This window comes from Temnothorax nylanderi, unplaced genomic scaffold (genome assembly GCF_030848795.1).
Source record: "Temnothorax nylanderi isolate EJ_2023f unplaced genomic scaffold, tnyl_v1.0 TNYL_tig0375_pilon, whole genome shotgun sequence".
In the NCBI taxonomy this organism is placed as follows: Eukaryota; Metazoa; Arthropoda; class Insecta; order Hymenoptera; family Formicidae; genus Temnothorax; species Temnothorax nylanderi.
Genome location: NW_027249437.1, coordinates 21,981 through 46,332, shown reverse-complemented (window position 1 = coordinate 46,332; position 24,352 = coordinate 21,981). Strand labels below are relative to the sequence as shown.

At 36.5% G+C, this 24,352-nt stretch overlaps 1 pseudogene; it reads left to right on the top strand.

Annotated features, from left to right (window-relative positions):
* The first annotated feature begins 15,766 nt into the window (after positions 1 to 15,766).
* Positions 15,767 to 22,066, top strand: LOC139781921 (uncharacterized; annotated as a pseudogene).
* Positions 22,067 to 24,352: the final 2,286 nt, after the last annotated feature.

The following is a 24,352-nucleotide window of genomic DNA, read 5'->3' as shown; positions in this document are numbered from 1 at the left end:
TTGTCGCGGTATCAACAGATTTACGGGCTTGGGCTATGTATGGAACACCATTCGTATTATGAAGAACGCTAGAAAGAATGTTGAATGGAACAAATGGCAGACTACAAATAGAGAATCGGAGATTAGAAAGTCTATTGACGGACTTGCAGCCCCCCCCCCCCCCCACTGTGGGCTGCAGGCCTGTGGAGGATTTTGGTTGCTGTAGAAGTTATGGGGAACTTGAAGTGCCTTTTTCGCGGGCTGAATTGGATAGAGCCATCGCCATGGCCAGGATCGAATATAATATTTTTTAAAAATAATTTTTTAAACAAAACTTTTTTTTTCAAAATTTTGTTAATGTTGTTGAATAGAGGAGATTTTACTATAAAACTTTTATTTGAAACATTTTTTGATATCTCGAATATTTTTCGAAATATATCGAGAAAAGCAAAAAACCGCTCTACATATGAGCAGTGGTTTCACCCCTTAAAACCGTTTTTGGGCCGCTACAAAAAATATCTAAATTCATCTTTTTACTCCTCCTACATGTGTGGAAAGTTTCATTAAAATCAGAATTTTCCACTTCGCGAGGTTCCCTTGTTAGTGAGATCCGTCACAGACTATGGTAATTTCATTTATTTCCCTAGGGACGCAGCTTTTCAGCTCAAGTTAGAGAAAGCTCAGTACATGGGCATTTGTACCGCCTTGGGATATAGGAACAGCACCCCAAACAATGTCATTGTGGCGGAGGCCAAGGTGAGGTCCCTGCGAGATCGTGCCTTTATGCTGGGAAGCAACTTTGTCAATAAAACAATTGTATACAATCAGAATTGTCTTTGCCAGAAGTTGCAGCGTATGTTTGATTGTGAGGGGTACTCTCGTTTTTTGCAACCGACATATCGATTCTCTCTTTTATCTGAAATATGGAAAAGATCTTTGGTGAATGGAGCTATGCTTGGCCCGCCTCGTAAGTTCGAGATTTTTCAGGGCCCTTTTGGGGCTCATACTTTTGTGCCTGTCGTTGACATGGATATTGGAACGATTAGAAAACACAAAAAATATTCGGATCGGATCCTGATCCAAGACATTGTCTCTGAGCATGGTCTGGAGTCCCCGGATTGTATTTACGGATGGATCATATGATGAGGACAAGCGGTCTACCGGCGCCAGTTTAGTGGTCTGTGATCAGGACAAGGCCTATAAGATCAGCTTACCATATTTGTGCTCCTCGTTTACTGCGGAGGCGTTCGCGGTTAAGTCTGCCTTACAGCTTATGTCCACTCAGTCGGAACATAGAAAGCGTGATATCGTTGTTCTCTCGGACTGTAAGTCCGTGCTGCAGGGTATTCGTAATAATCATCTTAATGTTCACAAGAACCCGTATGTAACGGAGGCCAGAAGACTGCTGTATGATTTGACGCACTTCCTTGACAAGAGAGTTGTTTTAGTTTGGATTCCCGCGCACGTCGGTATACTTGGCAATGAGCTTGCTGATTCTCTCGCTAGGGAGGCGGCGTGTGAGGAGGCCGATCCCTCCATCGCTGTTCCGGTGGGGGATGTCATGATTGGCGTTAGACGGATGACGTGGGATGCCACTCCGGAATCGATTTTGTCGGAGTCTGCGCACAAGGGGATATTCTACTTTAGGAATTTTTATGATCGCCAGGCAAGGAGGTCCTGGTTCTGGGGTCTTGACAAGGACAGAGATTTCGTCACGCTCATTAATAGATTGAGAGCTAACCACTTCAACCTGGGATCGTCCCTGAACAGGAAAGGATACGTGGATAGCGAGAGATGCGATTGTGGTTATGAGAGAGAGGATTTGAACCATGTTCTGCTACAGTGTCGAAGATACGATGATCTGAGAATAGCCATGGACGCTGAACTTAGAGCTGTGGGATTTTTTGCTGCCATAGATGTTCTCAATCTCATCAAGAGAAAGAATTGGAAGATTTTGTATATCATTTTTAAATTTTTTTTTAAATTGATAAGATTACTTAAACTTGGAGGGCAGACAGTAATAATATAGGTTTACACTTATTGTGTCAATTACCCTGGGTAGAAGACACCTTTCTATTCCTCATCCGAGGAAATTTGAAAAAACCCCCGGTGACCGAGCTCTCGTCACTCGCCATTGCAATAGCGTCAAGACGCTGAAATCTGTACAATTTAGAATCCTGCGCAAAGGTGATGCGCACGTGTTTGACGCTCGACGCTCGGACGCTCCCATGTATTGGCACCTTTAGAGATACTTTGTATAATAATTATGTTTCAAATATATAATTATGTCTATATCGTGTTCTTTTTCTATTTAGAAAGTGCTCTACTGTGTAAAGCAGCGGAAAATCGAAAAGAAGTTGCAAAAGAAAAGGCAGGGAAAGGAGCAATATAAAATAAAACATATTCTTTATTGTAAACATTTGCATTTGCACATGCAATTTGTGAATTTATTTCACTTTTGCTCATTTTAAGTTATTTTTGTTTTTAAACAATGCAAAAGTGTAAATTTGGAGTAAAATTTCTAGAAAATGTGAAAATTTTTTTTACAAAATTTGAGTAACCCTTATTGAAATTTTCACATTAGTTTTTATAACTATTTTGAACAAATTGCTGTTTTCTTTAATTAATTTGCAATACGCGTGTGCAATACGTTTAACAATGTGTGTATGTGTGTGTGTGTGTGTGGATACATACATATATACATACTAGGGTGGCAATATTTTTGGGTCAAAAATTTGATTTTAAGTCTCACCCCTTAAATTCGTTCTACGAACTCTTAAATGAAAACCCTTGAAGAGCAGGCGCTGTAACTTAATATTTAGAGGTCGCTCAAAGCCTCTAAACATTAAATTTTTTTCGAAAAAGTGGTAAAAAACTGCATTTTTCGCTCATTTTTACTGCTAAATCTCTTTTAGTTACCTTATTAAAGTACCTGGCCATCAAGTTTGAGGTACAACACATGAAACAAAAATGTAAATATAAGTAACTAATGCAATCTTCGGCATAAGATCGTCTATAGCAAATATAAAATGATTTAATGAATTTAACCATTTTTTAACCATCCACGGTTTATAATCTTGTTTTGTAAGTATATCAAACGCCACTTTAGAAAAACATTCTATCATTTTCAAACTAAAGCTTCTCTAAAGTTATATGCTGTAGCTTAAAAATTAATGGTCGTTAATTGCTTTAAAATATTGCTATTTTATTAAATAGTGCACTTAATGTAATTTTCTACATTGAATCCTTTTATTATTTTGGAAAATAAATTATATTATAAATATATCATTTAAATTAAGTCTACATTTCCCGCAGGAAGTTTTCGTGCATCGCATTTATCAGATTTCATATAGTTTATGCTATAGGTCAATCAATCAATCTTTATTTAATTCCCCTTCCGGAGCTGGAAAGGCGCTTTTTCAGTAAAAACGGTCCCAAAAACCTTTACAATTTATCTTATTTCCCCGACCTGGTCATTGAACGACCTCACAACTTATTTCCCTTTCCTCCCTATTCCATCCGGCACCCCTCTGTCCATCTCCTTTAGCTTTCCCTAATCAGCCTCCTCTGACTCCCTCCATCCTGACGCAGCTCTTCTCTTTTTTCCGGCTCCCTCCTTCCAGTACTTGGCGCCTTCCTTCTTTCCTACTCTGCCTTCTACTCTGAATATAAAATAGAGATTATTCTTACAGTCTTGCAATCTTACCTCCTTCTCCTTCTCCCCTCCCTCTCCCTTAACGCTTCTCTCCTTATCTCCCTTCATCTCCCCTTTCCATCCTAAATTCCTCCTATTCTTTTTTCTTCCTATCTGCTTCGTCCTCGTCCGTATCCATTAGCAGATTCTCCTCCATCCTTTTCGCTATCTCGTCCTCCGCGGTCCTCTTTGGCCTCCCGCTTTCCTCTCCTCTTTTTTCTCCTTTCTTTCTCCTCTCTTTCTCTTACCCTCGTTTCCACCGATTTGTCTTCGTCCATTTTCACCCTCAATCTGCTTCCTTCCTTTCTCCTTGCATCCAATACCTTCCATTTATCCTCCTCATTTCCCATTTTCACTAATATCGTTACCCAGTCTCCTCTCTGTCCTATCACGTTTACCTCTTTCACTTCCACCTTCACATTTAGTCCATCCGAAAATAATTCCTTTACCTTCTCCCAATTTGATTCCTTTCCCACCTATCTCTCCTTCTCGATCCTTAGTATCACGTTCTTCTTTCTCTTCTCGTCGTCATTCCTTTCGTACTCCTCTGCCCACAATTTTCTCTTGTAAAACTTACCCTTTCTCTCTTCACTGTCATCCCTCTTCCTTTTGCCCGTGCTCTGTTCCATCTTATACACCTTTTTTTTAAATCTCTCTACCTCCTCCCTCAGTTCTTTTATTTCCTCATCTTTTCTCTTACTACCCTCCTTAAACTCTTTCATCATCTCCAATACCTGTCCCTTCACTATCTTTTCTATCGCCTCCTTTTCTATTACAAACGTCCCTCTGCACTCCATCCTTCTTTCCACCGTTTTCCTCTCCTTCTTCCTTCAGGCTATCTGTAACAAAAATCATCTGTATTATTCTCTAATCTTTCTGACTAACTCACCGCTGTATTGGCCTGTCTTCTTCTTCTCTCCAGGTCTGCCATCCATTTCTCTCCCTCTTTTTTACTATTCAGTATCCTTTTGATTTTTTCGCTAATTCCTTCTGGCTTCTCCTCCTCCTCTCCTCTTGTGCACCACTCTAACACATGCTCCCATGTCTCCGGTTCTGCACCACATATTCTACAGCTTCTTTTCTCTATTGGTTCCCAATATCTTCCACCTCTCATCTCATTACCTAGCCTAAATCTCGCTATCCTGATCATGGACTTCTCTTTCCCTTTTTTCTCTAGGTATTCCGGCCTTCTGATTTCTGCTATCTCCCTGTACCACCTGTTGTATCTAGACTCTCTTACCCTTTCATCTCTCTCCTGACTCTGAATGTCTTTGTCTCTTCTTGTTAACTCCTCTATACTGCTTCATCCTTCTCCTCTTTTCCTTTCTATCTCCTCAGTTGCATATCCTCTTTTTTCATAGAAACTCCGTCTTTTTTCTTCCCATTTTGCTTTTTCCTTCTTGACATTTCCTTTTATTTCTTTCCAGCATTCTCTTGCAATCTCATTTCCCTCTCCCCTTTCCAGTTTTTCCTCGTATTTCATCGCCCTTTTACCAGCACTTACTCTCATTCTGTCCCTCTTGGTTTCCTCCCTTAGCATGTATCCGGGTGTACTCCAGTCTAGGTTCAATGTCCACCTTATATACCTTTCATGCATTCTTTCTGTTTTCTCTCTCTCTTTCCATCCCACACTTCTGCTCCGTATAAAGCTATGCTTGCTACCAGCGAGTCGTATAGCTTAATCCTTCTTATCCAGTCTCCTCCAAATAACCTTTTTCCTATTCCCCAAACCTGTCTCATTGCTAGGGTAGCTTTCCTTACTCTTTCGTTTATATGCGCCTCCTGTCCTCCGTTCTTTTGGAATGTGTAGCCTAGATAGCAGAATTCCTTTACCTCCTCTATTTCTTCTCCCTTCCATTTCCATTCCATTTAGTATGAAGAGCATAGCGCTCAGCGGACATCCCTGTCTGACTCCTTTGACCGTCCAGAAGCATAATCCCTTTACTCCCTTTACTCTTACTACGCATCTTGTCTCTTTGTACAGGTCTTCTATCCTAGTTCTCAGCTGTTTACTAATCCCTTCTCTTTTCAATACTTCAGAAATTTTTTCTCTGTCCACGGAGTCGAATGCTGGTTTCAGATCAATAAATGCTGCCACTAGCTTCCCTCTTTTTTTGCTAACAGCTCTTCCAATTACATAGTTCAGTGCGTATATATTCTCCATTGTGCCCCTTCCTTTCCTGAATCCTGCTTGCGTTTCTGGTAATATTCTTCTTTCTTCTGCTTCCTTCTCCAATCTTTTAGCCAAAATTGCCGCGTATATTTTGTAGCTTGTATTCATTAATGTCACCCCTCTGTAATCTTGTGCTTCTTTTCCTTCTCCTTTCTTTACTATTGGTACTACAATATTATACCTTCTTTCCAGTATTCTGCTATTTCTCCTGTCCTCCACGCTGTATCACATACCTCCCATATTTTTTCCTTCAATCTCTCTCCTCCATATATCCATACCTCATTTGGCAATCCATCCGTACCTGCTGCTTTCTTTTCTTTCATTTCTTTAATTACTTCTTCCACTTCCTCTCTTCTTATTCCTTCCTGCTCCTCTTTGTTCCCCATTCTTTCCTCTCCCTTCTTGTCTTTTTCACGCGGTTTCACAGTTACTCCTTCTAGTAGCTCCATGAAATGTTTATTCCACTGCTCCTCCGTTATTTCTTCGCAAACCTCTTTTCTACCTTTCCTTTCAGAGAACTGTTTATAAATCTCCATACTTCCTTCTCGTTAGTTGCTTCTCTCGCCTCTTTCATTAATCTCTCCCTTTCGATCTCTTTCTTCTCTTTTATTTTCTTTTCATATTCTTTTTTCTTTAGAATGTACCTCTTTTTATCTACTTCTCCTTTCCTCCATTTAACTAGATTCTCTCGTGCTTCTCTCCTTAGTCTTACACATTCGCTATCCCACCATCCGTTTTTTTCTTCGATCTCTGGTCTTCTCTTATTTCCTTCCAAACAGTAGCCTGTTTTACTGCGTCCTTTATTCCCTCCAATATTTCTTCTATGTTCGCACCCTCTATTCTTACCTCTTTCATTCTCTCCTTGTAACTTTCTGTTCCTTCTTTTGACCAATTCATTATTCTCATGACTCTTTTCTCCCCTTTTTTTCTCTCATCAGTTTCTTTTACCTTTAATATTATGGGCTGATGATCAGAATCGATAGCATCTCCAATCTTTATTTCCTCAGTTTTCTCCCAAATTTCCTGGTTTCCAGTTATATAACCTATTACTGGTTCGCCTCTCCCTCCTATAAAAGTGAACTCTCCGTCTTTGTCTCCCTTTGTTCCGTTCATTATTCCTAATCCTTCTTCCTCTACAAACTCCAATAGCTTCCTTCCTTCTGAATTAATTTCTTTATCTTTCGATTTTCTTCTTTCTCTCTGTTAATCCTCCTTCCTCTCCAGTTCTTGCGTTAAAGTCGCCTCCTATTATTGTTTGCTCCCCTAAACCACCATCATTTGTATACTCCTTTATATACTTTATCTTCTTTTCAATATCATTGTTCACATATACCGCTATGATCCTCCACGTACCTTCCTTTGTTTTTGCTATTCTTTCCACAATTCCTTCCTCTTCTCTCTCTTCTATTCCATCTGCTGCTATTTCTTTCCTAACGCCTGTTATTATTCCTCCTCTTGCTCTTCCCTTCTTTCTTTCTTTCGTCGCTGACTGACATTTCCACACATATTTATCCGATAACCTTCTTTTAACTTTACACCATTCTTTTTGCTCTACCCATGTTTCTAACATAGCTACTATATCCCATTTTTCTATCTTTTTCCAGAATTCTTCGTTTTTCCTCATTAATCCAGCTATATTTCAGAAGCCTACTGTCATTGTGTTCACCTTTTCCTCAATTTGCTTGCTCCCTTCCTGCTCCCCGTTCCGCATCTTCTCTCTCTTTCTCCTGTTCCTTAGGCCTTCTCCTTCCTTAGCCTCTTTCTTTTCCTTATAACTTCCGAAAATCACTCCTCTTCTCTAACTTTCCTTTACTTTCGTTCCATTTCAACTCTCTGTTATCCACCCACATCTTCTGGTAGCTAATTGTGATTCTCTTTCCTGCCTCTCTTTCCTCTTTTGCTATTCTTCTTATTTCTTTTTGTATCTGTCTTTCTACTTTAGTGAGATCGTCATCCAAGAAGATTTCATATTTCCTTCCTCTTTCCTTTTTGCCATTATCTCCCTTTTGGCTTCCTAGTTCCTACATTTTAACATTGTCATTTTATTATCTCCATACCCTACTTCTTCAACGGCCACTTTTATCTTATTTATTTCTCCTATCATCTTCTCGATTTTCTCTTTCCTTTCTATCTCGCTTTTTATCGTCGTCCCTTTCACAATTATATTGTTTCTCCTCCTTCTTCTCTCCGCCATTTCCATATTTTTTTCTATTTCCTTCATTTTCCCTATTAAATCTCTTCTTTCATTTCCCTCTGTTCCGCTCAGGTCTACCTTCTCAACTTTCTCCTCCAGATTTTTTATTCTTTCCTCCAACGACTTTCTTTGCTGCTCCCATATTTCTTCTCTCCTCTTGTATTCTTCCTTCAACCCTTTTATTTTATTTTTTATTTCCTCTTTATCTTATTTTCTTTCCTTCTTCTGTTCCTCCATTTTCCTTAAAATTTCTTTTAACATCTCCTCTGCTGCCATGTTCTCTTTTCCTTCTTCTCCTTTTTTAATCTTAGTTGGCGGTGATCTATTCACCGCCCTTGCTGCGTTAAATTTTTCCAATATTTCCTTTTCTGCTCTAGCTGTTTCTTCCTCTATTTCTCCTTTTTTCCTTTTTTGAATAAAGTCTTTGATTGATCCTAGGCTATCCGTTCTCCCTCTTAGTTTGTACAGCTCCTCCGCCTTCGTAGGCCTGCCTTTTGCTTTCTTTCTTCTCCCCCTTATCGCCTTGCTGCTTACTCTCTATTACTCTTTCCTTCTCTATCTCCATCCGCCACCTTGATAAATTGTACGCTTGTTAACTTCCTCTATGCCTATGCTTTCTTCTTTTTTTTTTTACTACTTTTATCCGTTCCTTCCCTGTCCGTAAATTACCTCTTGTTTTTTCCGACAGCTGTCGCCGCTTTCCGTCTTCTCTACATTCGTGTCTTTTCCTGCCACTCTAACCTAACACGTCTCTTGCCTTTCTTTTAGTGTCTCCTAAAATAAATTCCAATTTTCTGCACTTGACCTACCGTATATCTCCTTATTCTCTTGCCTCCGCTCTTTCCTACTCCCTGCTTCTCTCCTCTCTCTTCCTACTGTATCCGTTACGTCCAGCTATCTATCTCCGCCTGAATATCCACGTCCGCACTCCTCAACCGTCAACTCAATTCCTCCAGTTTATGCTATAGGTGATTGTTTTAATGAATTTTGTATGTACAGTCGTTCACGGAAAGATTGCAACACCTTTTTTTAATGATTTTTGTAACGCGCAGAAAATTTGAGATCGCGATCCACCATCTCTGTATGCACGCACTGAACGGTTATGATAGCTGTCAAAGTGAACTATACAAGGTGAGTTCACGAAATGTGTCTTGTGCGCCGCGGCAAATCTTAAGATATCAACTGCTGGATACTGTAATATCGGGGTTAGTATAAAAGAATAAGCTAAATAGACAATTTTATTTTATAACACAATAGGAATAAAGGCCAATAATCGAGCAAAACAGTAGATGTCAAATTATAAGTTTATTCTATCTCATAATACATGCATATATATGACGGGACGTTTCGAACACATAGTGTCTTCTTCAGCCGACGAAAAATAGATATAGTTACGTGTAACTTATATAGTTAACTTATTAAGTACGTGTAACTTATATAGTTACGTAACTATATCTATTTTTCGTCGGCTGAAGAAGACACTGTGTGTTCGAAACGTCCCGTCATATATATGTATGTATTATGAGATAGAATGAACTTATAATTTGACATCTACTGTTTTGCTCGATTATTGGTCTTTATTCCTATTGTGTTATAAAATAAAATTGTCTATTTAGCTTATTTTTTTATACTAACCCCGATATTACAGTATCCAGCAGTTGATACCCTGGTGGAAATAATTTTACAACAATTTACGTATTTTTATGAAAAATTACAATCCTCTACAACAAATCACAAATTTCTACAAATTTGTGATAATTATAGAAATTCATGGTAAATTGTAGTAAATTGTAATAAGTTGTAAAAAGTAATAGAAAATTTTTACAAGTTTTAACAACTTTTTACGAACATTTTTATGAGAACATAGTAAATTGTAGAAGTTGTAGATTATTGTAAAAATCATAACTATTTACAACTATCTACAACATTTTACGAATATTTTTATGAGATATTTTTAGAAATTTCTACAACTTTTCATGAACTTTTTTGAAGTGAAACTTCTTTAGGCACGGTAGTGAGTTCGATTCGCGACACGAAATCACGAATTTCGCGACACGAAAAGTGTAACGAAAATTCGACCAATAGGCGTACGGCGTTGGCGAGACGGCTCCTTCTTTTGGTACGGTAGTAAGTTCGATTTTGCGACACGAAAAAGCGACACGAAAAGTGTAACGAAAATTCGACCAATAGGTGTACGGCATTGGCGAGACGGCTCCTTCTTTTGGCACGGTAGTAAGTTCGATTTTGCGACACGGAAAAGCGACACGAATTTCGCGACACGAAAAGTGTAACGAAAATTCGATCAATAGGTGTACGGCATTGGCGAGACGGTCCTTCTTCTAGCACGGTAGTAAGTTCGATTATGCGATACGGAAAAGCGACACGAATTTCGCGACACGAAAAGTGTAACGAAAATTCGATCAATAGGTGTACGGCATTGGCGAGACGGTCCTTCTTCTAGCACGGTAGTAAGTTCGATTATGCGATACGGAAAAGCGACACGAATTTCGCGACACGAAAAGTGTAACGAAAATTCGACCAATAGGCGTACGGCATTGGCGGGACGGCTCCATCTTTTAGCACGGTAGTAAGTTCGATTTTGCAACACGGAAAAACGACACGAATTTCGCGACACGAAAAGTGTAACGAAAATTCGACCAATAGGCGTACGGCATTGGCGAGACGGCTCCTTCTTTTGGTACGGTAGTAAGTTCGATTTTGCGACACGGAAAGTGTAACGAAAATTCGACCAATAGGCGTACGGCATTGGCGGGACGGCTCCATCTTTTGGCACGGTAGTAAGTTCGATTTTGCAACACGGAAAAACGACACGAATTTCGCGACACGAAAAGTGTAACGAAAATTCGACCAATAAGCGTACGGCATTGGCGAGACGGCTCATTCTTTTTGAAGTGAAACTTCTTTAGGCACGGTAGTGAGTTCGATTCGCGACACGAAATCACGAATTTCGCGACACGAAAAGTGTAACGAAAATTCGACCAATAGGCGTACGGCGTTGGCGAGACGGCTCCTTCTTTTGGTACGGTAGTAAGTTCGATTTTGCGACACGGAAAAGCGACACGAAAAGTGTAACGAAAATTCGACCAATAGGTGTACGGCATTGGCGAGACGGCTCCTTCTTTTGGCACGGTAGTAAGTTCGATTTTGCGACACGGAAAAGCGACACGAATTTCGCGACACGAAAAGTGTAACGAAAATTCGACTAATAGTCGTACGGCATTGGTGAGACGGCTCCTTCTTTTGGCACGGTAGTAAGTTCGATTTTGCGACACGAATTTCGCGACACGAAAAGTGTAACGAAAATTCGACCAATAGACGTACGGCATTGGCGAGACGGCTCCTTCTTTTGGCACGGTAGTAAGTTCGATTTTGCGACACGAAACTCAAAAGTGTAACGAAAATTCGACCAATAGGCGTACGAAATGAAACTCTTTTTGGATCGGTAAGTAAATTCGATTTTGCGACTCGAAAACGCGTCACGAAAATTCGATCAGGCGTACGGCACTGGCGAGACGGATATAGTGAGAACTGCGTGTAACACTACATTTTCGAGTTGCGGGCGGCTTGGAGTGACTAATTCCGTTGTACTATTTTTGTATTAATTTCAGAAAAGTTATGGCAAAGCCTTGCCTTCAGAAGTTTCACTTCTAATGCGCGTGGCGACCACGCGTTCATTTTTTTTTTAGCAATTTATAACTATTTTAATATTATACTATTTACAACTTTCTACATCTTTTTACACAGCATTAAACAAGTTTTCATGACGTAAAAGGCATTTGAATTTTTTATGTCAATATATTTCCTGTAATACGGGGCTAATATTTTTTTTAGCATGATAAATCCAAAAAAGATCCAATACTATTTTTTCTATTTTTATGAAAAGATACAAGTTGTATTAAGTTATAATAAATCGTAAGAAATGTTCACTATTTTCTATATTTTACAACAATTATATTGTAAATTGACGTCTTTTAATATTTTAAATAATCATAGGGAATTTTACTTACATATTGAAAATTATCTATTTGCATAAATATACATGACCTAATAAAATATAAAATTTAATAATTTTTATAATTTAATAATTTAATATTAAATGTGATAGTCAGACCACACTGTGCACACACAACAAACTGTTCACTGCAATGTTTGATAACTCGCAATAAGCGCGAAGACGCCCTGATTTCGCGAGAACGCTCCGCGACCGCGAGCGCTAGTACCGCGCGCTGCCGCGACGGCTATACCACGCGTCACTTTCTCGTAATCAAAAACCATCACGCGCTAGTATAAGAGGCGAGCTTGTGAGAAGCCTAATTACAATGTTCTTTGTTGCAGATCAGCTTATAGGCCAGTCATATTAGATATCGAATCGTCCAATTAATCTTCCCAGGTTGCAACCACCATGAATCGCTTTGATTTGAGTTGCTATAAGTGGGATTTATTTTGCTTCGCAAAATTAACGCGGAATAAAAAGTTATTAACAATATTATGAACAAAAAACACGATTTTTTTTTATTTTTTCTCATATATCTCAAAAACTAAGCAAGATAGGGTAACTAACTATACGTACCTATTTTGTAGAGCGTAAAATTATCTACAATAATGATCTGAACAACATTGATCGTCAAGTCAGTCGTTTAGCTTGCACGCGCCGTCAAACTCCGAGACTCGGATCCCAAAAACCCTCGATTTCATCTTTTTTTTTATGTTGCGCCGGTGATTTTTTTCCGTCATTTAAAATGGAATAAAAAATCCCCCAAAAATCGCACATCATCTGAGAACTACAAAGAATACTTTTCATAATGCAACCGATTTTTTAGACCCTTTTCTTTAGTTTGTAGCTATGTAAGCAAAAAATTTTGATTTTTTAAATTAGTCTTAGTTTTTCGCTGTTTTCAGGCCTTAGAATTCATTTGAGACGAATTTTATCATATGCACGACGAACGTTGATTTTTTTATTGACGCGCAAAGTTAAGCGTTATCCGACCTGTGCGCAATATTGGATAACTTTGCGTGTCAATAAAAAAATCAGCGTTCGTCGTACGAAAAAAATACAAGGGTCCTTTTTTGTTGCAAATTTCGTCCACAACAAGATGCATACGATAAAATTCGTCTCAAATAAATTCTAAGGCCTGAAAACAGCGAAAAACTAAGACTATTCCAAAAAATCAAAATTTTTTGCTTACATAGCTACAAACTAAAGAAAAAGGGTCTAAAAAATCGGTTGCATCATGAAAAGTATTTTTTGTAGTTCTCAGATGATGTGATTTTTTGGGATTTTTAATTTCATTTTAAATGACGGAAAAAAATCACCGGCGCAACATCAAAAAAACGATGAAATCGAGGATTTTCAGGATCCGAGTCTCGGACTTTGACGGCGCGTGCAAGCTAAACGACTGACTTGACGATAAATGTTGTTCAGATCATTATTGTAGATAATTTTACGCTCTACAAAAAAGGTACGTATAGTTAGTTACCCTATCTTGCTTAGTTTTCGAGATATTTGAGAAAAAATGAAATTTGTTCATAATATTGTTAATAACTTTTTATTCCGCGTTAATTTTGCGAAGCAAAATAAATCCCACTTATAGCACCTCAAATCAAAGCGATTCATGGTGGTTGCAACCTGGGAAAATTAATTGGACGATTCGATGTCTAATATGACTGGCCTATTAAGGACGTTCACCGGTCCTTGTACTAGAGAAAATCGAAATTCTATAGATTTTCTTAAAACTGTGAATATACGTTAATTTAGGTGTGCTTTATGAGTGGTATAAATTTCAGTACCTCTTGCGGTATAAAAATCGAGATACTGAGCCTCCAAAGTTTCAATTTTTACCAAAATTTAGTAAAAGTTGAAACTTTGAGGCTCAGTATCTTGATTTTTTATACCGCAAGAGGTACTGAAATTTATACAACGCATAAAGCACACCTAAATTAACGTATATTCACAGTTTCAAGAAAATCTATAGAAATCGATTTTCTCTAGTATAAGGACCGGTGAACGTCCTTAAGTGATACCTCTGGTATCACATAGTGCAGAGGTCTGCGAAGCAATTTTTGATAAATTGTTGGATACGTCTTACTTATTTATTTACATGTTTTTAAATAATTTTATTAAGCATGAAATATTTATATTTATATCTTATAAAATATATTTTTTTGTGTTAGATGCAATCATCACGTACATAAAAATAACTAAATAAGATATGCAACAACTTATAAATAATTATCTAATTTCTAAATCCTTATCAACAAGCAGCATAGTTCGTTGTAAAATGTTGAATATATCACGTATTTACATCTAAAAAATTGTAGTTGCATAAAAACTTTCTACGTAAATTTATGAAAAACTACAAACATGGCCCAAATCGCGTAGTTTGATGTAAAAATTACGTAAAAATAATTTAAAAAGTTGTAATTACATCATAAGAAATTGTAATTTTCACGTAATATTTGAGTGAAAAATTGTAAAATTATTTCCACCAGGGTATCTTAAGATTTTTCGCGGTGCACAAGATACATTTCGTGAACTCACCTTGTATAGTTCACTTTGACAGCTATTATAACCGTTCACTACGTGCATACAGAGATGGTGGATCGCGATCTCAAATTTTCTGCGCGTTCCAAAAATCATAAAAAAAAGGTGTTGCAACCTTTCCGTGAACGACTGTACATACAAAATTCATTAAAACAATCACCTATAGCATAAACTATATGAAATCTGATAAATGCAATGCACGAAAACTTCCTGCGGGAAATGTAGACTTAGGCCCGTATTCATAGTCCAGTCTCAAATCAATACTTAAGACAGTCTTGACCAAGTCAATCTTATTCAATCAAAACCGTCTTAATATTGGTAGATTTCATAGTCGTGAAACAAGATGATCTTCACGAAGAAGATTTTGCTAAAGTAAAGTCTTATTTGATTTGAGCTTGACTTACAAGGGAAGGGTCAACCCTTGGGGTCACCGATTTTGTCGAAATTTTACTAAAATGTAGTATTGATATAGAAGTGACAAATGCTGTACGGAGACGATGCGCTTCTCAACCGTTGCCGAGAAATCGCGATGTGAATTTTAGCAAGCTTCTTTCATACCATTGTAGTAAAGCGTCTTTCAAGTGTCAGCGTGGCGTAGCGAACTAGGCGTCGGACTACAAGCGTGAAGGTTGCTGGTTCGCGTCCCGTTCCTTTTATATAATTTTTTTTCTTTTTTTTTTTACTTATATTACAGCATACATCATATACAATATATTTATTATTATTATTATTACTTTTAGACAAAAAATGTTTATGATTATAATTTTAAAACTGTGCATAAAATGTTCGTAAAATATTAGCGATTTTGAAAGTAACATTTTAAGGCATGCTTCTTGTAAAAAATTATTTATATTCGGTTATAATATTATTTTCTATGCATTCGAATTGCCTTGCATTGGAATTATGATGCATTGGAATTATAATGCGGTATACAGCACAGCCTCTTCCTAGAATTTTACGTCTTATATTTCAAAACATTAGGGACTGCCTTTCAAACCTGATCTTTTGTTGCCTGTTTGCCTGCTCATAGTATTTTTAAAAGAGCGCTCGGGCGCTAGGGTCGCATTTCAAATGTTGAACCGTTAGTCGATCGTTTACTGTCGTCGAAGACACTCGTCTGTTCCTGAACACTAACAATAAAATAGTGAATTGTGTGAATATTCTGCGCTAAAAGTTTTCAAAATGGAACAACCACCGGGTACATCTACTGCAAAAGAAAATTTAGAAGATGAGCGCGAACGATTATTAAAAGACGAAGATGTTAAGGGTGAATTAACAAATGCCCTGAATTGTGATAGTTTGTTGCAAGCGAAAGATCTTCTAACAGATACACCTCCTGATAAAATAAGTTCTGTGTCTGTAGTTATGGGCGAAGTAATTTGTGAAAAAATTATCAACATTTTGGCAGATCGACAAATTGTTATAGAAGAGGATTTAATATTATTCGATGAGAGCGATACCGAAGGAGAATACGAAGAGGTATGTTAAAGTATTTCTATTATTGGCAATGAAATGAGTATATTTCTCAAAATTATAGAAACAATTATGTGCTTTAACGTATATTAACGCTATTTTATTTTACATTGTTAGTCAATGTGCTAATGTTTACAGCATAAACATTCATAATTTACTCATGCAATTTTATTTTTATTCGCAGTGTAAAATTAATGAAGATGAAGATTACGAGCCCGAAAAATTTCAAAAACCACCTTTCGATTATATTCCTCTAGAATATAAAATGAAAACCGTCGCTCTGGCTGAAGCTCATCCAAAGTGGTCTTTAGCAAATTTGCATAAAAAAGGCTGCAGTCGCTTGAAGAAAAAAGAACATCTTAAAATATGGGCAGAAGATGTGAAGAAGGGTGGAACACACTTTGATAAGTGGACATACATTGATACAGAAACCTTCGAACGTTTCAAGGAAGCTAGAGCCTCTTATGAGCAGGTAAATTTATTGTTTTATCGAAACGGAAAAATAAACAAAAGTAGATAAATTTTTAAAACTATGAATATATTGATTTTTAACTTTAATAGGTGACAAGCAGGACAATCCAGCAATGGTCAATGGCAGCAGCATTTCCTTATATTTCGGAACAGTTTACTTTCAACGCTAGCGAATCATGGGTAAAATATTTCAAAAGAAGGCATAGAATAAAACAGCGGAAAATCACGAAATACGTTAGTGAAAAGGAATGCGCCACAATGGAAGAAGTACTAGAAGCGGCAGAAAAATTCCAAACGCAAACTAGAGCTCTGATTTCTAAATTTCAAAAAGATTTTGTTATTAATACCGATCAGACTGGATGCCAATATGATAGTACCTATAATAGAACTCTTGAGCATAAAGGTGCGAAACAGTTTTTGTACAGAAAAAACAATTAAATAAGATTAGTCACTCTTATACTGCGCAGTACACTTTGACTGCGTCGGGAAAGATTATTCCTTTTGTATTTTTGTGCTTGCAAGAGCCCTCGGGAAAATTTGGACCTTTAGTTCAAAAAAATGTTGATAAGTTGACCGATGAATATAAAAACGTTGTTGTCACTTGTTCAAAATCCGGAAAACTTACAACCGATTTATACAAAAAATTTTTGACAAATGTTATCTTACCATATGTTAAAAACAACAAGTTTTTATTTATTATCGATTCTTGGGGAGGCCAAACTAACCCCGCTGTACACGATGAAATTTTTGAAAATGAACAAGGAGAAGCAACGTGTACATTAAAAATCAGGGTTGGCATGTTTTAAACAATTTGTTTAAAACTGTCTGATTAAAACTGATTTAAAACAGTGGACACTGTTTTAAACATTTTTGTTTTAAACAGTTTTAAACTACTGTTTAGAACTGTTTAAAACACTGCAATTAAAAACATGTGATTATTTAGAAAAAATTGCAAAAAAACAAAAACTAAACTTTTATTTAGTTTTTTATCTATATTATTTATGTAGCATATAAATATAAAGATATATATATTAAAATAAAAATTAAAAATGATAAGATGGGTATTATTCTATTATTTTAGCAGAATATTTATTTTTAGATATTAAATAACAGTCATCACAATAAAGACTACTTAACTTAGTAGATATTGAATGACTTTACATTTTAGCAGTTTAAAATAATAGTACATAGCAGGTACATTTTAGCATTTTAAAGTAATAGTGTATAGCAGGTAGCAGGTCAGTAGTTCGTAGTTGTAGTTATTGATATTTAATATATTCAATTAATCTTTATTTCACTCCCCTTCCGGGGTTGGAAAGGCGTTTTTTTCAGTAAAAACGTTTCCAAAAACCTTTACAATTTCTGCTATACAAATAAAATCATATACATTATACATTCAATCATTAATCATATACATTTTATATCTATAATATAATTTTTCTTATTTCTTCTTTCCCCGATCTGGTCATTGAGCGACCTCACATCTCATTTCCCTTCCCTTCGTCTTCCATCCGGCACCCTTCTGGTCATCTCTTTCAGTTTCCTTTAATTCCGCACCCCTCTGACTTCCTCCTTTCTGTCACTGCTCTTCCCTTTTCTTTCCGGCTCTCTCCCTCCTCTTGTTCGTTGCCTTCCTTCTTTCTTATTCTACGTTCACTCTGCAAATAACTGTATTAAAGATTATTCTTACATTCTTACAATCTTACCTCCTTCTCCCCTTCCTCTCCCTTAATGCTTCTCTCTTTATCTCCCTTCATCTCTCCTTTCCATCCTAAATTTCTCCTATTCTTTTTTCTTCCTATCTGCTTCGTCCTCGTCCGTATCCATAAGGAGATTCTCCTCCATCCTTTTCGCTCTTTCTTCCTCCGCGGTCCTCTTTGGCCTCCCGCTTTCCTCTCCTCTCCTCTCCTCTCTTTTCTCCTTTCTTTCTCCTCTCTTTCTCTTACCCTCGTTTCCACCGACTTGTCCTCGTCCATTTTCACCCTCAATCCGCTCTCTTCCTTTCTCTTTGCATCCAATACCTTCCGCTTATGCTCTTCAACAAAAATCATCAGTATTATTCTCTAATCTTTCTGACTAACTTGCCGCTGTATTAACCTGCCTTCTTCTTCTCTCCAGCTCTGCCATCCATTTCTCTCCCTTTCTTTTTACTATTCAGTATCCTTATGATCTTCTCGCCAATTCCTTCTGGCTTCTCCTCCTCCTCTCCTCTTGTGCACCGCTCTAACACATGCTCCCATGTCTCTGGTTCTGCACCACATATTCTACAGCTTCTTTTCTCTATTGGTTCCCAATATCTTCCACCTCTCATCTCATTACCTAGCCTAAATCTCGCTATCCTGATCATGGACTTCTCTTTCCCTTTTTTCTCTAGGTATTCTGGCCTTCTGATTTCTGCTATCTTCCTGTACCACCTGTTATATCTAGACTCTCTTACTCTTTCATCTCTCTCTTGACTCTGAATGTCTTTGTCTCTTCTTGTTATCTCCTCTATACTGCTCCAGCCATTTCCTCTTTTCCTTTCTATCTCCTCAGTTGCGTATCCTCTTTTTTTATAGAAGCTCCTTTTCTCTTCTTCCCAATTTGCCTTTTCCTTCCTGACATTCCCTTTTATTTCTTTCCAGCATTTTCTTGCAATCTCATTTCCCTCTCCCCTTTCCAGTTTTTCCTCGTATTTCATCGCCCTTTTACCAGCACTTACTCTCATTCTGTCCCTCTTGGTTTCCTCCCTTATCATGTATCCGGGTGTGCTCCAGTCTAGGCCCAATGTCCACCTTATATACCTTTCGTGCATTCTTTCTATTTTCTCTCTCTCTTTCCATTCCCACACTTCTGCTCCATATAAAGCTATGCTTGCTACCAGCGAATCGTATAACTTAATTCTTCTTATCCAGTCTCTTCCAAATAACTTTTTTCCTATTCCCCAAACCTGTCTCATTGCTATGGTAGCTTTCCTTACTCTTTCGTTTATATGCGCCTCCTGTCTTCCGTTCTTTTGGAATGTGTAGCCTAGATAGCAGAATTCCTTTACCTCCTCTATTTCTTCTCCCTTCCATTTCCATTCCATTTTCTTCATGTTACCTCCTCCCTTCCTGAATCTCATTACCTTTGTTTTCCCTACATTCACTCTCAGCTTTTTTCTGTCGAAATATTTCTCCAGTCTTTTCATCATCCTCTTCATCTTCTCTTCGTTTTCTGCTATAGCTACTACATCGTCTGCGTATGCTAACGTCCAAAATTTTATTCTCCCTACTACCACGCCTCCATCTTGCCCCCTCCTCATTGTTTCCTCTAAGTCTGCCAGCAGCAGTATAAAGAGCATAGCGCTCGGCGGGCATATCTGTCTGACTCCTTTGACCGTCCAGAAGCATGATCCCTTTTCTCCTTTCACTCTTACCACGCTTCTTGTCTCTTCGTACAGATCTTCTATCCTAGTTCACTCAGCTGTTCACTAATCCCTTCTCTTTTCAGTACCTCCCAAATTTTTTCTCTGTTCACGGAGTCGAATGCTGTTTTCAGATCAATAAATGCTGCCACTAACTTCCCTCTTTTTTTGCTAACAGCCTTTTCAATTACATAATTTAGTGCGTATATATTCTCCATTGTACCCCTTTTTTTCCTGAACCCTGCCTGTGTTTATGGTAATATTCTTCTTTCTTCCGCCTCCTTCTCCAATCTTTTCGGCAAAATTGCCGCGTATATTTTGTAGTTTGTGTTCATTAATGTCACCCCTCTGTAATCTTGTGCTTCTTTTCCTTCTCCTTTCTTCACTATGGTACTATTATACCTTCTTTCCAGTCTTCTGCTATTTCTTCTGTCCTCCACGCTGTATCACATACCTCCCATATTTTTTCCTTCAATCTCTCTCCTCCATATATCCATACCTCATTTGGCAATCCATCCGTACCTGCTGCTTTCTTTTCTTTCATTTCTTTAATTACTTCTTCCACTTCCTCTCTTCTTATTCCTTCCTGCTCCTCTTTGCTACCCATTCTTTCCTCTCCCTTCCTGTCTTTTTCACGCGGTTTCACAGTTACTCTTTCCAATAGCTCCATGAAGTGTTTATTCCATTGCTCCTCCGTTATTTCTTCGCAAACCTCTTTTCTACCCTTCCTTTCTCTGTTTATAAATCTCCATACTTCCTTCTCGCTAGTTGCTTCTCTCGCCTCTTTTATAACTCTCTCCCTTTCTATCTCTTTCTTCTCTTTTATTTTCTCCTCATATTCTTTTTTCTTTAGAATGTACCTCTTTTTATCTACTTCTCCCTTCCTCCATTTAACTAGTTTCTCTCGTGCTTCTCTCCTTAGTCTTACACATTCACTATCCCACCATCTGCTTTTTTTCTTCGATCTCTGGTCTTCTCTTATTTCTTTCCAAACAGCAGCCTGTTTTATCTCTCTATACACAGAGAGGTTAGATTGACATGTAGACTGTGCGTGTGTCTTGCGTTTTGCGAACTGCGGCCTATGTAGACCGGGCTTAACGGCGCGCCTTATTTCTCACAGCCTCCGCCGTTAGCGTTTTCAATTTTTTAAATTTTGGCAACGTTATTTATATATTTACAGTTGTTTAATGTTACGCTAGCGAAAAATTTAAATGCCTGATAGCGTTTTTTTTGGCAGAACTGGTGCGCACTCAGTGCACATTAAAGCCGTCGTACACAAATCAACGTAAAGTGTATGTTTAATATAAACGGGTTAAGTCACGAAAGCCTCTATACTTTATTGTATTATTTGGTAAAATATGTATTGGGTATTTTATCAATCAAAATATTTGCATTTTACTTTAAATATTAAAGATTAAATCAGTGTACAACGGCTTTAATGTGCACTGAGTGCGCACTAGTTCTGCCAATGAAAAACGCTATGACATTATTATTACTTATGGATGCTCCGCACATATTTTAAATCTTCTTGCATAGATCAAAGCTATCAAGTGTTTTTTTTGCTTGTTTAAAACATGTTTTTTTTTGTTTAAAACATGTTTTTTTTATACCTTAGTTTAAAACACAAATAAAACATAAAACATTGTTTTAAACAAAAAAAACAATGTTTTTTGTTTAAAATAAAAAAAACATGTTTTTTGCCAATCCTGTTAAAAATTATACCGCCGAAATGCACACCGCTGTGCCAGCCCTGCGATGTGTATTTCTATCGTCAGGTTAAAAATTTTCTCAAGCGCTTGCAGAATGCTCCTATATTACTGCAAGAAAAAAGAGAAATAGCATCTCGTGAAGATGTTATAAAAATTCACTCTTTAATATTGCATCAGTTAAATGCTCCGGTATTTTCACTTATGATTAAATACGCATGGTTTGCATCAAAACTGACGAGCGAACGGCCGAGCTTTTTGAATGTTAATGACGTGTGTTTTCCTGTCTCATTATTAAAAACAAAATGTGCTTGCGAAAAAATTGGATTTATAAAGTGTGCTTGGTGTAAGTCAGTTCTATGTTTCACTTGTTTTTTTGATTTCAATCACTCTAAAGTTTGTAAAGTTACAGAGCAAGACGACGAATAATCGCAATCATTTTATTATAATATTCTTTTTTTGTACGCCTTTTTTTATTGTAACCTTTTTTTATACCTATACAAAACTAATAAATAAACCAATAAATATACATACAATTTTTTTAATATTATGTAAATATCCCCGCCAATATATATATATTTTTATTTACTTTCAAAATCGCTAATATTTTACGAACATTTTATGCACAGTTTTAAAATTATAATCATAAACATTTTTTTGTCTAAAAGTAATAATAATAATAATAAATATATTGTATATGATGTATGCTGTAATATAAGTAAAAAAAAAAGAAAAAAAATTATATAAAAGGAACGGGACGCGAACCAGCAACCTTCACGCTTGTAGTCCGACGCCTAGTTCGCTACGCCACGCTGACACTTGAAAGACGCTTTACTACAATGGTATGAAAGGAGCGTGCTAAAATTCACATCGCGATTTCTCGGCAACGGTTGAGAAGCGCATCGTCTCCGTACAGCATTTGTCACTTCTATATCAATACTACATTTTAGTAAAATTTCGACAAAATCGGTGACCCCAAGGGTTGACCCTTCCCTTGTTAGCGGATACTGTATTTAAGGCAAGCTTATTCTCAAATCGGCTGTTTCCGTACCCTTTCCGTTAGTTCCTCCAATAAGAACATTGCATTCAAGATATAAATATGTTACGTTGCGTACTATCTTGTATACAAATGTTATCGAAGAATTTGAGGTTAGTGTTTCGAGAATAATTGCTGGCTGTGCGGTTAAAACGATTTTTCTTTTCTGTAACGAAAATTGTTGGCTTACCGGGTAATCGATTTTCATACATTGTAATCGATTTTCATACATTTTTTATTTTATCTTTGTTCAGTTTATTACACGTTTATACACGTCAACAAAAGATTATTAGTGGCCAAATAGTTTCTGTGTACAGAAGTGTCAATAATCAAAAGATTTCGTCGGAAATTTCGGGAAATAAACAGGTTTGTAATATTTATTATTCAATCGTAAATAAAAGATATATACAGTATATGACATAAATACATAAATTATTTAATACGTAAATAATACTTTATATTATAAATTGATATTATCTTCATTATTAATTTAAAAAATTATAGCAATACACATTCTGTTTCATTTATTTTAGAGATAACAAAAGATCTTTGAATCTTATATAATAATTTTTATTATAAAATATTGTATTTACAGAATGTCGTGCAAAGAAAAGCCTACAAGACAACCGTCCAGCAAAAATAAACATTACACGTTAATGGAGAGAAAATTGTTTTTACAAATACTGGAAAAATATAAACATATAATAGAAACAAAAAAAAGTGATGCTACTACATTAAAAGACAAAGATATCGCGTGGAACGAAATATGTGAGGAATATAATCAATCAGCCTTGATCTCTCAAGAAGTAAGGCATAATTTAGATATAATTACAAGTTTTATAATTTCTCTCTGGATATAATACATGCTTCAGTTCAAACATTATATACAATTTTATTTATAGAGAAGCATACAACAGTTAAAAAAATTATGGGCCAATTTAAAACAGTCTCAAAGAGATGCCTTAACTAAAGAGAGACAATCATGGCTGCGTTCGTAAACCTTACCCTGCGGGGTAAGGTAAACTTCACGGGGAATAATCACGTGACCGTGTAGAGACATATTTACGTCGGAGAACACCTCAAAGTTTATGAACGATCATGGAGTAAAATTTTATCGCGTAATACAAATTTGTTAGAGGTATAATTATCGTCATATTATCTGAATCATTATCTTAGACAGTTATTTATAAAATACAAATTGTGCGACTGAATGAAAAATGTAACATATGAAAATGTATTTGTAATTATATTATATATTATTAAAAATTGTTATAATAATTTTTTTTTAATTTAATGTAAAATTTACGACTGGAAAACATTTGCGAAAAACTTGTATGTACGTTAATATAATTTTAATAGTTGCATCAGTCTTGTTTACATTATATATATATATATATATATATATATATATATATTATTCGCTAGATTCGAGCGTTAATTGAATAATATAGTGAATATATAATAATATTTACAAGTAAATGAGAGAATTATACTAGTTGTTATTATTATTTATATTTATATTGTTTTAATTTAATTTTATAAAATATAAAATACATATTTCATATTGTAGATATAAATAAATAAATATATTTTTTAAAAGATAAAATAAAATATTTTAAACGAAAAATAAGAGTTTTATCCGCCAATATTATTCAACAAAAATGGTGTTTATTTAGATC